Below are 15135 nucleotides of genomic sequence, written 5' to 3' on the forward strand. Positions count from 1 at the left end.
TGCTAAGACTAGAGATGCTACAGCTTCAGAACAGACCTCTAGACTCTACTCTTCGAGCAACACGTTGCAGTGTAACCTTTCAGTTATGGATAGTGACCAGCTTCTCAACCTCATTTTTAGGTTTCGCCTGCAGAGCGCTTGCGCTGTGCACAAAAATCTTTTATGAATAAAAAAAAAAATCTTAAAGGGGCTTACAGCCCGCCCATCACAATGGGCTTAGAGCCCGCCCATTAGGAAGGTGCGCCAAAGGCAAACCCGTCTGCTCCTGGACCACGTCTAGCGCCAGGACCCCTGGCTTTTTCACTCCACAAAGATACAACACCACTGACCTCTGATCCCTGGACTCAGACGCATCAACCACTGCTGTTGTTTCTCATTCCTGTGTACAACTCCACACAGATGGAAAAAGCCCCATTAGGGCACCCTTGCCTACAGACCACCAGTACCACACCCCATCTTCTGCAACACCATCCCGGATGCCATCTCAGAACTCATCGCCATGCAAGCAATCAACTCAAGGCACTACATATTTCTTTCAGTTAGAACTAAAGACCTGGATGTTCGAATGATCATTCCTCCACACAGCAGCATACAGCTCCAGCGCATTGAAACCCTCACAGGTGATTTGCCATGCTCTGTAAATGTTTGATTGATTGATTACTTACCTATACTCACCACTGGTTGGCTCCTACATCACTCTGCATTCCCGTCTTCCTATCCATCAGCAGCTTCTCCTGGGCTCAGTGTTCCTCCTAGGCTTTGAGTCGAGTCTTTGCCCATGGAGCTTGGACCAAGTACTTCTTCCGGTGGCCAGTGTTCTTACATTGGCCACAGGCTCCTGCAGATACTCTTTTTTACTTATTGACGCTCCCCCTCCCCTCTACTCTTTAACTCATTCAACTTTAAGGCGCAACCGTCCTGCCCCCCTTTAACTCATTTTTTGTGAGGGCTGTTATTTGAGTTTTGGCGCTTATCGCTGTCCGTCTCACGCTTTCCTGCTTCTGTACAGTCTCTCCCGCTCCACTCCCGGCTGTCTTTTGTTTTAACTTTGAGACATGCTACACAGCAGCTTGTGCTGTTGTGTAACAGTCATAAAAACTCTGACAAAGCCAATAGATTTTACAGAGGCGAACCCTGTTGGATTTACCAATGCTTGCTTCTCGAGTGCAATAAAGAACAGCTCCGTGAACAGCCAAGTTCAATTTTTGAGGGCAGCAACTAAACGTTTTTTCCACACAGCACATCAACAATGGGGTCCCTGCATAATGACCCACAGCACAATTATGAAAGTAATAATCCTGACCCTTTGACTTCCGCCCCCCCCCCACACTCCGCCTTCCCCTACACATCCGCATAATCTCTCCCCCCGTCGTTGCTCCGCTCTCCTCCCTTCATGCCCCCTGCTCTTGACCCTCCTCCCCCTCACCCAAGCCACTCTGACTCCCACAGTGACTTTCCTAGTGCTGTGTGACCCGCTGGGTCTGATTGTTTTCCGTCTGTAACGTGATAATACAGTGTAGAAATGTCAGCCGAAATCCACACGATTCCATCAAACGCTGCTTTGTGTCCCAGGACATGTTTGTGAGGGCGGGAAGGAAAAGACGATGAATAAGAAATAAACTAAAACATAATATAAATATGCTCGGAAGGCACGGGCTTCGTTTCTAGTTTAAGGCCTGGTCTGGGCAAAATACATTAAATCCACGCTTGACTGATTTAGTGCTGCTTTGAAAAGAAATATTCTTGAAATTAAATCATCGAAGGGAAATTTGTGATTCAGGCGCAAAGGGAACCCGATAGTATGATTGACAGTTGTTTCTTGTAACATCAGGTCCGCTGGGATAGCTGCAAATGTGTGGGTAAGCGGATTGGTTTTCCAAGATGGGTGGATTCCAGCCGAAGCAGCACATCAGGATTTTTTTTTAATATCGATGCTTTCTGGAAATCAAAATATTCCCACAACAGGAGTTTTTGATGGCAGTTATTTTTGAGAGATTGCATGTGAGATTTAAGTGAGCCAGAGATATATCTGGAGAGGGGATACATCACATAGTCACTGTCCTGTTCGGCAGCTAGTGAGGGTTTTATATATGAAGTATTCAAATAATCTCCTTCTTTTGTTCCTCATCACGAATGGTCTGGAAGTACCGATACCGAAGGTACCAATATAGAAGTTACCACTAACACTCCCTATCCCGAAGTTACTGGTACTGCGGGACGGATACTCTCCAGAGGTCAGAGTTACTGGTGAATTAAAAGTGGTACTCCGAGGGTTTCCTCAGAAATGAGGATCTGCCAGGGTAGTACGGGGCAGAAAATAAGCCCGGCACCAAAATAAAAGGTGCCACGATTTATGAATTGGGTAGTTAAAAAAAAAAAAAAGAGGTAAATGGCTGACGTTTATAAATCGAGTAATCTGGACTTTTGAAGACTTTTAAGACTTGTTTTCTGGCTGATATATGACAGATGGGGAATCGCAGGTATCTGTGTTTCATGCGGGCAGTGAGGGTGGTTATATTAATGTTATGTTAATGATGTTCCTTCCCTGTCAAAATGATGACATTATTGACATATCCCTGCTCTTCTGTCCAAAAAGTGCAAATAGTCTAGGGACATTGCATGTGATGAGACAACATCCACTGCCATCACTGTGCTTGCTACTGCTGTCAACTCTTTTTTTTAGGTCGAGCATACCAGCGCGCAAGTGTTGCTTTTCTGACGTGTTGGTATCTATGTGGTCTTTTAACTATGCCCACCTCACGCCCATCACTTTCACTCATTCGTTGTCTTGCCTTTGACGACATTGGTAAATGCTTTATGTTTGTTCTTCCTTGGGTCAGTTTTGTTCTAACCTTGGCCATGGACTCTGTTACATGGATAATTGCACATTTGCTGATATGTTTGACTGCGAGCGACCTTCTTTTTCCTTTTGTGTCTCTCCTTCGCGATCACGCTCATGGCGGCCGTGGCGATTTGAATTGGCTTGCTTATATCAACTGTTTTACTTTTCATTTTCAATTTATGTGGCAATAAAAGTCCAGTTAGGAATTTACATCGCTAATAGCTCTAACTCGAACAAACTCGAGACCCATTGCTTTGCAAATGCTTGTTTTAAATGTTTCCAACACCAGCCCATTCATACCCTCAAAACCAGTCCACCACGCACAAACCTGACTCACCCCCAGCTACCAAACCAACCCACACACTGCCACAATACCAGCCCAGGCACTGCCATAAAACTGGTCCACCCCCAGACCTATCAGACTGGCCCATCATGGCACTGACAGATTGATCTATATGCTAATCCGACCTAGGGAATTACCAGAGGAATCTCTGTGAAACTGGTATGGCAAGTACATGTGTAAAATAACTGTATGGTGATATATGTGTTAGACATAATTTACAAAGGAAGAGGACACATAGATTTCTGTGAGACTCGGGGGCTTAATACACTTTGTTCGGTCAAGCAACCTGCACAAGTAGTCATATACAAATGATCTGTATATCCCTGTCAGTCCAGCTAAATCTGTATAAATGAATGATGTGGAGGTTATAGTAGGATGGAATGACATCCCAGCACTTACCCTCCTACATAACACATACATTGTGCTGCAAATATTTACCCTGATAAAGTTGCAAAATGAATGGGGTGAATACTTAAATTACTCTGAGCCACTGGAAAATATTCTGGGCTGTAGTCCAGTCATTTCACCTATTCATAGTACCACTACAGGCAGGGACCATTCAGATTCAAATCAGCCTTGGGCCTGCTGCAATAGGAAATGTGCAGCCCAAGCTTCCAGGCCAGTGCCCTCAGACCGGGAACACAAGCAAGCTGCACCAGTTTTGGGCTAGTTAGGCTTTGCCACTGAGCTATAACTTGGGTCTGTGGCATAACAAGCACACTTGTCCAGGTCGACCCATATTCCATAGCATTACTTCTTTGCCCTTTTCAGCCAGAAACCCGCTGTGGGCAGATCATCCTTGGTCTTGCTCCATTAGGAAGAGTCCAGCCATACCGGCAGGCCATGTCCCCTCTGAACGGGAACAGAAGTGAACCCCGACTGGGTTCAGCCTTGTTAGGTCTTATCTGTATGGTGCTGCTCTTGAGTCCTGTGTTACAATGAGTACCGGGTCTAGAGCTGGACATAGTGGTCGCAGGTAGGGCTTCTATTAGACATTAAGAAGTGATGGAAGTAATAATCAATGGCTGATATTAGTTCATGCATTTCGCCAATCACCTTGTTTTTCTAAGTGATTTGACGTATTAGCATTCAACAAGGATTGATGATGGTATTGGCGTATACAGGGAGTGCAGAATTATTAGGCAAGTTGTATTTTTGAGGATTAATTTTATTATTGAACAACAACCATGTTCTCAATGAACCCAAAAAACTCATTAATATCAAAGCTGATTATTTTTGGAAGTAGTTTTTAGTTTGTTTTTAGTTTTAGCTATGTTAGGGGGATATCTGTGTGTGCAGGTGACTATTACTGTGCATAATTATTAGGCAACTTAACAAAAAAAATATATATACCCATTTCAATTATTTATTATTACCAGTGAAACCAATATAACATCTCAACATTCACAAATATACATTTCTGACATTCAAAAACAAAACAAAAACAAATCAGTGACCAATATAGCCACCTTTCTTTGCAAGGACACTCAAAAGCCTGCCATCCATGGATTCTGTCAGTGTTTTGATCTGTTCACCATCAACATTGCGTGCAGCAGCAACCACAGCCTCCCAGACACTGTTCAGAGAGGTGTACTGTTTTCCCTCCTTGTAAATCTCACATTTGATGATGGACCACAGGTTCTCAATGGGGTTCAGATCAGGTGAACAAGGAGGCCATGTCATTAGATTTCCTTCTTTTATACCCTTTCTTGCCAGCCACGCTGTGGAGTACTTGGACGCGTGTGATGGAGCATTGTCCTGCATGAAAATCATGTTTTTCTTGAAGGATGCAGACTTCTTCCTGTACCACTGCTTGAAGAAGGTGTCTTCCAGGAACAGGCAGTAGGACTGGGAGTTGAGCTTGACTCCATCCTCAACCCGAAAAGGCCCCACAAGCTCATCTTTGATGATACCAGCCCAAACCAGTACTCCACCTCCACCTTGCTGGCGTCTGAGTCGGACTGGAGCTCTCTGCCCTTTACCAATCCAGCCAATCCAGCCACGGGCCCATCCATCTGGCCCATCAAGACTCACTCTCATTTCATCAGTCCATAAAACCTTAGAAAAATCAGTCTTGAGATATTTATTGGCCCAGTCTTGACGTTTCAGCTTGTGTGTCTTGTTCAGTGGTGGTCGTCTTTCATCCTTTCTTACCTTGGCCATGTCTCTGAGTATTGCACACCTTGTGCTTTTGGGCACTCCAGTGATATTGCAGCTCTGAAATATGGCCAAACTGGTGGCAAGTGGCATCGTGGCAGCTGCACGCTTGACTTTTCTCAGTTCATGGGCAGTTATTTTGCGCCTTGGTTTTTCCACACGCTTCTTGCGACCCTGTTGACTATTTTGAATGAAACGCTTGATTGTTCGATGATCACACTTCAGAAGCTTTGCAATTTTAAGAGTGCTGCATCCCTCTGCAAGATATCTCACTATTTTTGACTTTTCTGAGCCTGTCAAGTCCTTCTTTTGACCCATTTCGCCAAAGGAAAGGAAGTTGCCTAATAATTATGCACACCTGATATAGGGTGTTGATGTCATTAGACCACACCCCTTCTCATTACAGAGATGCACATCACCTAATATGCTTAATTGGTAGTAGGCTTTCGAGCCTATACAGCTTGGAGTAAGACAACATGCATAAAGAGGATGATGTGGTCAAAATACTCATTTGCCTAATAATTCTGCACTCCCTGTAGAGCAGTGACAGAGTGCAATAGTATAAGGTGGAATGGCATTGAGCCAGTGGCATAGAGTGTTGCAGAGGAGAGTGCAGTGGCGTAGAGTGAATTGTTCTTGAATGGTGTTGTGTTGAGTGCATTGGCCTAGAGTGTGGTGGCATAGAGTGGTGTAAAGTGCGAAGTTGAGTAGATAGTTGAGTGGTGCAGCGTATAGTTCAGTGGCGTAGAGCTGATTGTTTCAGAGTAGAGTGAAGCGGCATAGATTGGAGTGGTACAGAGTAGAGTGCATTGGCGTAGAATGTAGTGGTATAGATCGCAGTGTTGTAGAGTAGAGTGGTGCAGAGTAGAGTGCAGTGTCATGGAGTAGTGCAGAGCAGAGTACAGTGGAGTGGCGTGAAGTGTAGTGCATATGGTAGTGCACTGCCTTTACAGACAACAGATTTTCAATGAGACTGACCATTAGTTTTGCACAGATATATACACCGTTTCAGATAATAGTATTCAGTGCATAAACAATAATGTATGGAAATGTCATCATCTAGTGTATTGATTTGTTTTGATCATATTAAAATATTTATTTCCACCACTCCTCAGAATTACAAAAAAGGTGTTTCATTTGTGCTTTCCTATTGCTGATATTTTCTGAAATATCTGCAGAGTTCATTTACAGACCTTTAAATTTTGTTGTATGCTAGAAAAAAAGAAAATTCCCCTTTCACAGCAAAATTGTACAATAAATCCTCTCACTTTGAAGTCTGAGAAAGACAAGTAAACACCAAGCTCCCTCTTAAGAGAAATAAATATTTCCCCCACACTTCAGAATTGCAAAAAAGTGCCCCATTTGTGGTTTTCTAATTCTGATATATTTTGAAATATCTGCAGAGTTCATTTACAGACATTTAAATTGTGTTGTGTGCTAGAAAAAAAGCTACCCCATTCACAGCAAAATTGTCCCATACATCCTCCCACTTTGATGTCTGAGAAGGAAAAGAAAACACCAAGCACCCTCAGAAGACAGACCCTGACATTTGACCTCTGTCTTTGAATGCACAATAAATGTGACAAGATGAGAACAACATTTATGGGCCTGTTTACAAAAAGACACTGTGACAGAAGGCAGTAAACTTGGTATGCTTCACAGGAGGGGCAAACCCAAACTGAACAGCCTATTACAAATAAAGCCAGCAAATAGAAAGCAAGCAAATGTGAGTTACGAAGCCAGTGGTAAACAATGGGTGGAATGCATTCCCGGGGAAGCTTTCCTGAATGTCCCCAAGATGCCTTTAGCTGTCTGGTAGGCTACGATCTGAAAAGGAGCTCCTAAGCAAAACCTGTGTTCCCTTCAATAAATGCAGCCTTTTATTTGGTATGTTGAGATTGGGTCAGATAGCCCTTATTTACAGATGTAAATGTGTTTTTTTGAAAAATACAGCAAAGATCAAGGGAATCTGAGCACACAATATATGTGGAATGAGCTAAGTTGAACTAGTGCATTCTAGTGTCAACCTTTAATTAGTGATATTTTTTATTGTAAAGTCGTGTGTCAGCGACAGAATGGGGACATCGATTTAGTTTCTTGCGGATTAGATGAGGCTTCTATTTCACCCAGGCCATATTACGCTAATTTCTGCAGTGAAATAATACACAGCATTAGCAGCCTACAAAGTTCTGAAGTCTTTCTTGCAGGAACCTACCCTAATAAATACTAGAATTACCTTCGCATTGTTTGCTCATGTGAATTTAAAATCAGACTTTTGTGCCCCCTTTGAATTTCTTTACGTTTTTTAAGAGAGTGCCAGCACCTACCAGTTTCAAAGTTGCTAAGCAAACTGTTAAAATGAACTCACGGGAAAATGGCTTATACATTTTCTTGGGTAAACTATGCCAGTGCGTAGACGTATGAAAAGCAGTAAACTTTGCGAATCACAGAGTGTGCAACATGCAGGATCTTCTTGAGACATTGCTTGTGTAATTAAGAATCTTGCACAGGTACCAGTGTCTCTGACATCCAGTTATGCCATTCACGAATCTCACGATCTGCAGCTCAGCATTAACCCCAGACCGTTTATTAGTGTAGGGCTGTAGTAGGCATCAGATTCCACCAGTGGTACAATTCAGAAGCACCTCATGTTAACCCAAAAGGCTGCTGAAAATCCTGAAATCGTTATTGCCGCCTAGATATACAGTTTCACTAATAGAATTGGCTCAAGTACCAAAGGCTGCCATGCATCAAAAAGTTCTAAGCCCGATAATATGTAATTTGCACATATATAGAGGTACCTAAAGAACCGGAATAGTCATGTGATACCCCACTCTGCCGTAACTAAGCTCTTTAAGTAACAGGGTTACCGTCACCCTATTTAATGGTACTCCATATGCATACTTGGGGTAAATGAAAGCCACGTCCAGGTATGTCAAAGGGTAGAGGGGGAATGACGACTGGGGAAGACGGAGGAAACAACATAAAAAAGAAAACACCCCGCTCTGCCCGTCACCTGCCGCCGTCTCTGGCTGCCTCACTCCTCTTGTGGTGTCCCAGCATTCACTGGGACACCAGCACAGGCGCTCCAGCAAGCAATGTCAGGATTGGCCTGAGCGGCAGTCACTTCCGCTCAGACACTAGCCTGGGGGTCTGTGCTGTTTCTCCAGCCCAGCTTTGTATACATCTAGGTTGGAGAAACCTAAGTGCGCTTGTGTGTTTGGCCGGCCTCAGATGGCCGGCCAAACACAAATATGCACTTAGTGCACTTTCGCCTCCTCCCACTTCCCGCAGCCCAGTACCTTCCCTCCCTGCAGCTGTCGGCTGAGCCAGCAGATGAAAAATAAAACAATAGCAAGCTATCATTTTATTTTTCATCTGATGCCCGGCCTGGGGTACGACGCCTCTCCGCCACTCCGGAGGAGCCGCCCCTGAGTAAGGCTGAATGGGCCTGGTTGGGATTTGAGCATGCGAGCTGCACATTTGAGTGACGAGTTTCAACTCACCCAGCCGTCCTGTAGGCTGTGACCATGTCATTGCAAACATTTGCGTATTAGCGCATCCAAATGATGCATCAAATGTTGAACATATACACACAAGTTATTTGCACAGAAAAGCACTGCACCCAAATACACACCATCAGAATGCCCCCTGTTTGTTTGATGAAAATGACTGCTACTTCCATGGGGGATATAGAAGAAAAAGTATAAACAAAAGATGGACAAACCTGGGAAAGTAGTAGGGACAGCTTGTGGTTGAAAGTACTAGAAAAGGAGAAGACCCTGGTTAGTTTATGTTCATTAATCATCTTACCTTTGTGGCATTCCCACTCCCTTTGGGGCCACCGGCGCCTATGTGCGCAGGTTCATGATGCGAACCCTGGCGGTTTGATGCCCGGACACTGCTCTGCATCCTGCAAGGTTGCTGCTGGCCCTGATTCCAAAGAAAGACACAGTTAATAAGCTCCCTTTAAATATGCTGAGTGCAGTTTATTTTACATGGAAATCCCGAAACTGTGGCATGCATCCGGGCCTCCTGGACTCACATCAGGCGCTCCTGATGCTTGATCTGCAGCCCCTTTCCTTCAGGTGAATGGAGTGCCCTCCCATGAAGATACTATCTCAAGGAAGCCATGTTTTATTGTGAAACTGAAATTGGACGTGAGCTCGTGACAGAGCAGGTCAATCTGCATGCTGAGGGCTGCTTTGGTTTTCATTGCTCTTCTCCTAAATTAGGGCAACGCTGTAATCCAATTATAACAAACATATGTACAAACTAAGCTTCAACATTACAAATTATAAAATGTAATTTGTTGTAAAGGACCCCAACCCATCTAAATGTTCTGTGAATCCTAAGTGTGTTTCGACCACTGAAACCATTGTGCTCTGTCTGCTCTAATTGACACATAATTGCCCAAAATCTTCAGAAGAGTTTTAGAACGGGCGTGGAAAAGTTGTTTTTTGAGCAGGTCCCGCTTAAGCTTTTGATCGGCGTGAATAGCCTCCACACACATCGCTGTCTGTGCAGTGGAGTCGAGTTCAGTCCAGTCCTTTGGAGGTCGTCAAGGTTATGTGTGACTCCTATATTGTGCACGCCTGCACAGGGTGCACGCCCTTACCTACCAAGATCGCTGCTGTATGCAGTCCTGCAGAATACTGGCAAAGAACTCTTGCTACATCCAATTTCTTTTCTAGATGCACAATGTCTGTAGATTCTTTTTGGAGTGGCAGCTCTGTGGTTTAAACTTCGGTTTGCATACTCTGTTAGCGCTCTCACACCCTAGCGCTGAGCTGCACGTAAACACATTAGTGTACGATGGCACACCTTCGGCTTTTCCAGGCAGTAACACACAGCGAGTGTAGCTCTACCTGGAAACTTGTTTGCACTAATTTGTGCAGACGTCTAGTGGTTTGCACATAAACGTAAACAACCTCACATAGGCAAGTGATTTTTATCCATTGGACCCAGAAGTAATAAAATGTATACAACTATTATAAAGTTAAAAAAGCAAAGCATATTTTAATGTGATTTGCTGGCCCGTGGAAGTGACGATTTATTTTACTGAACCACTCCGGGGATAAGTTGATGTTACAGATGAATCTGTAAACTTTTCAGGACCTCACAGGACCCTTCCTCAGATGAGAACGAACTGAAATAGGAAACATGAACTTTGTCACTAAGATATGGAAGATGGAGGAATTAAAAGAGGGAGTGTGGCCTGTCATGTTTGAACTGTAGCAGACACCAGGGAATGCACCATTTTTCCAGGCTAATGAAATGTTCAACTTTTCACCCTCGAAACAGATAAATAACTTGGTGGAAAAAAACACTGTCTCGAAGTGTTTTTTGATGTGGTATAGTCATTAACGGAATATATGCGCTGAAAATGAATAATATTAGCAGTATGCACTCACACAAATATGTTTGAACAAATATACCTGGCTAGTATTTACATTTTTAGTGTACTGAATAGAATAAAGGTGCTCCCATTCCAATACTCTCAGAACATTCTTTCGTAATTAGTCATTTCCAGTGAGTGACCAGCATATAGTTCATTCTTTTGTCACAAAGAGGTCTTTACGTCAGTATGTCTCCGCACACACTTCTCCTTCTCGTTATTGACCAGTGCAAACCAATGACCCAATTTAAAGATGGGATAGGGGGCCCAGCTATCAATAGTGTAACAGGTGATGTGCCATCAGGGCCCCGGGGTATGAGGGGCCACAATGAAATCCTTGGTTGATGAATTCTCCCTCATAGGAGAATATGTCAGCGGAATTATTACAAACCATCATCTCAGTTACTCTCCTGCCTATCACTTATTTGAAGCTCTACATTTACTAAAAGATTTAGGCCTGGCAGAAGATTACTAATTCTCAATCGTACAACTCGTTACAAATGGCTTCTGGAGTAGTTTCCTTGAACCAATTCCTCATTGGAAGTCAAGTATATCACAATCACAATGATAGTTTGCACAAATCAATAAAAAAACTCATAATAAGTTGCTGATCAAAGTGTAAGTTAGCTTGAGTCAAGATATTCTCAATATCTTTTATAGATGGACAGTGAATACCTGGCCGCATCTCTCCTTACAGTGGAAGAGAGGATTGCAAGGCATCCCGTAGCTGGGAGATGTTAGATCTGAGTAACTGCTGTGGGTGTAGTTCGTTCAAGAAATATAAGCATGTGACTGCGCAAGCAAACTCATTCCCATAACTACAAGCTCTGGTCGTGGTCAGTCAGTTCTCTCAGAGGGAAAGGGGAAGAGTCTGAGCCTGCATGTGTGAGACTGCCCTATAAAGTATTCAGTTTGTCTTCATGGGCAGTTCAGGAAAGCATATTTATATGTCCACATTCTCTAGTAATTTGTGTAAAGTCTTGTGCTTTTTTATAGCCCATTACCGCCATTGGTTTGTGTCTCTACCACCCATTATGGTTCTGAGATTCTTCATGCATGGAATCAAAGTGGTGTGTTTCCATTTATTTGCTGTATTTTATATTGTTTATGGGTGCTTCATCTCAGATACTGCCCGTCAGCCTTATGATAGACTAATGTATTCTTTAGTTTAAAAGGAGTGCATTTGATAACGGTGAGCTAGATCCTGTTAGGTATCTTTGTGAAGTATTACTTTTATAGATGTGCGTGCCAAATGACTGTTATTTGTTTTATTCTGCCAGGGTGAATGGTGACCATTGTTCAGCTTGGACTGACTCTTCCCTTTAGTGGCGTATTTCCCAGATATGTGAATTTGGCAAAATGTTGTGTGCATGTGATGGTTTTACATTTAAGTTAATTATTTCCAAAATGGTATTATGTTGACTGGTGAACAGATATTTATATATTTTGGGGTAGCAAAGGTTTAACGAGCTATGTGACTTGTACATGTGTTGTGCAATTGACTGCCAGGGGCTGTCTAAATGTAACTTTTGGTGGTGATGTGCACCTTTTTATGAGAATATAACTTGATATGAATATGTCGATGCAGTAGCAAATTCCTAGTTGGTTATAATGGCTAGCCATTTTTTATGTGACTTAATGTTGTGCTTATGAAGGTACTAGGGACTGGGGCTTGTGTATTTTCATTGGTGATGGGTGATACATAGTTTTATGGGAGTTGTCATTGAATGAGGTCAGGCAAATTGATATTTGTGTATTGAGTTAAGTGTATCTGTGCATCTCGGGATACCCATGACATGCTCTGCCTACTCATGTGTGTTGAGTTGTCCTGTGGGAGGACAGTTTACATATAAAGAATCAATGCAGGTCTTACAGTTCTAGATTCATAGATCCCATAGTGGCTATTTAGTTGCTCTCAGAACAATGGTAAATACTTCACAGGTAGATCTTCCAATACTTGGACTTTCTCTCGAAGAAAGGAAAAATGTGCTTACTTGTAATTATCCACATGAAAGATCTTAGGAACAAAATTGATTGGAAGCCATGTTATGGGCGAGATTGCAGCAGCTTAAAGACTGTTCATAGGGTAGTACTGGGTTGTTTATTGGGTAGAGTAGTATTGCAGGAAACGTTTGTGCCACAGAATCGTACAAAGGTCCCTTTCTACAGTTTAAGGAAGTTTTGTACCTACTGGTACAAGTAGTGAGGTCCACAACTCAATTGTTCATTACTGCATGACCTTTTCATTGAAAGAATAGGGGTTTGCTGGATCCCTTAACGACAGAGGTGTCCATTCCACAGTTTAGCCCAGATACACCTTTTGAATTCATTAAACTGCTAGGCTCTGCGATTATGGTTTCTTGGGCAGCAGAACAGCAGAGATACATTTGAATTGCTTTTTTGCTGCCATGTTCATCTGTCTACATGGGCATCAGCGTGTTGGCTTGGAAATGGCTGAGTGAGGAGCAACAACCTTTAGTGGGCTTCAACAATTGTACCTATATCTGAAACATATCTTAAACTAATGGACACATCATGTTTAAGCAACTTCTGCATGGGCATTACTTGATTTAACAAATATCCTGCATAGCCAAAATTGCCCTTTAAGATGAGAGTCCTAAATTAAAATGATTTTTTCTGTTTTTTGCAGCAGAATCAACATTCATGATGGTGATCATCTAACTGCATCTTGAATATGAACGTAAGAAAAGGTTAGTAAAATCATAACGACTCGTATACAGTTTTTCACTGGGTGCTCATGCAGCACAGGTGGGTATGGTGGAAAGGGTATTTCCCACAAGCCATTGAAGGCAGAAGTGCATTCTGCTTTTGTTGTTGTTAAATGTAGCGTGTGCTCCCCGTAATGTAACAGTTGTGTCTACACATGTGACTGGGTCTAACCTCCTAAATGGAATTAAGTGTTGCACAGTTTCTAAAATAGTACAAATATATGCCTTTAGGCAGCATTTCGCATTTGGGCAATACCTGCCAATGTTTCATACTCGTGTGGATATTTTTGGTTGTCCAGTCATAGTGTTTGACATTACAAGCAAAGGCTTGACAATATGAGATAATTTTGGACATTCTGAAATGATTCTCTCAATAGCCAGAAGTTGAATCTGAAGGTGATTAGCTATTATTAGGTTTATTCAAAGATTTTATTCTGGTGGAGTATGATTCAAGTGTCTGCATGAGTTCTACCTGGAGACAAGGTGAGTTGTTGTACTTCTGATTATCAATTCTTGTTGTTGATATTTTTCTGGGTTGGTAGAATGCGTCCAGTTTATAATCATAACTTGATCTAGGAAGTCCTAATTTGCTGGTCACTGCTTTAGTGACCATAACCTTTACCACTTCTTACATGCTTTTCTGAAACCTCTGCTCATCTATCAATTTAATGAGAATCATCACCATAACCCATATCTGTGGTATTCTCTCAGCGTGAATGGGGAGTGGTAGGCTGTGGGTGTTACTGAGTAAATGATGAAACCAGTGCCATGTTTGTAATCAAGTGAGTGTCAATTGGAGGCCTTTTGAGAGCGTAAGGCTTTAATTCTTCATGAAGTTATTTCTCTAAGGCATTATGCCACTTTTGATTCAGGCTTCCTCCACAAGAACATCTGAGTTTCAGAAGGCATCTTTAGAGGAAAGATTATCAGCCTTGATTTCAGAGGCACTGTGCATGCTAGTCATTGACAACAATTATGCCTCTTTGCGCTGGAGTGAGTTTGGGTGTGATTTAGAAGCAATCTGGGGCTGCTTCTTTTAGGACTCACCTGGTGAAGTAGGTACATTTGCTCCCAAGTTGTTGACAGCAGTCTGGATTGCTTCGAAGTTGTGAGCAAATTTGCCCTTAGAGTTTCTAGTGCAGAGGTATTGAGATTCAGAAGGATTGCTGTTTCTTCTTGTCTTCATCTGTTTTCCAAAGGGTTATGTCACAGTTGTTCATGCACAGAAAGTGTCATTTTCTTCAAGGAAACATTTATTAAGAATGGCAGGAAGCTTTAGGGAGTACAGTAAGACAAGTGCAAGTTTTAGGCTTCTTCTGTTTACTACTTGGATCACAAGTTCAGGGCTTAATGACTTTGTGGCATTCTAATGTCAGCTGGAATCATTCTTGGCAGTTGCGGATTTGTTTTCAGTATTAGAGATAAGACAGTATGTTTGAGGATTCTGTTGCAGAAGAAGTCTGTTTTGATGGTTTGAAGAAGTGCCGGAACAAGTTTGATGGTACATGAGCAGACAGCTTATGCTTCTTCATTGCATACATTTAACATAGATGACAGACCCATTGCCATCACTGATGTCAGCGTGGATGGTGTTGGTGCTATACTAACCAAGAGAAGTAGTGAATTGGTTTGATTCATGACAGCTGTATAATGGTATGGAAAATCT

The 15135-nt window shown here is 42.6% G+C and overlaps 1 protein-coding gene across 5 annotated transcripts in view; it reads left to right on the forward strand.

Moving 5' to 3' along the window:
* PPP2R3A (protein phosphatase 2 regulatory subunit B''alpha) overlaps positions 1-15135 on the forward strand; it is a 1031009-nt gene that overhangs the window by 224311 nt on the left and 791563 nt on the right. For 4 of the 5 annotated variants that reach the window (XM_069213531.1, XM_069213530.1, XM_069213529.1 and 1 more), the window contains exon 3: positions 13391-13451. The gene's annotated coding sequence lies outside the window, so the exon portion shown is untranslated. The remainder of the gene's footprint in view (positions 1-13390; positions 13452-15135) is intronic. The other variant, XM_069213533.1, reaches the window with a different exon arrangement.

Source organism: Pleurodeles waltl, chromosome 11 (genome assembly GCF_031143425.1).
Source record: "Pleurodeles waltl isolate 20211129_DDA chromosome 11, aPleWal1.hap1.20221129, whole genome shotgun sequence".
In the NCBI taxonomy this organism is placed as follows: domain Eukaryota; kingdom Metazoa; phylum Chordata; class Amphibia; order Caudata; family Salamandridae; genus Pleurodeles; species Pleurodeles waltl.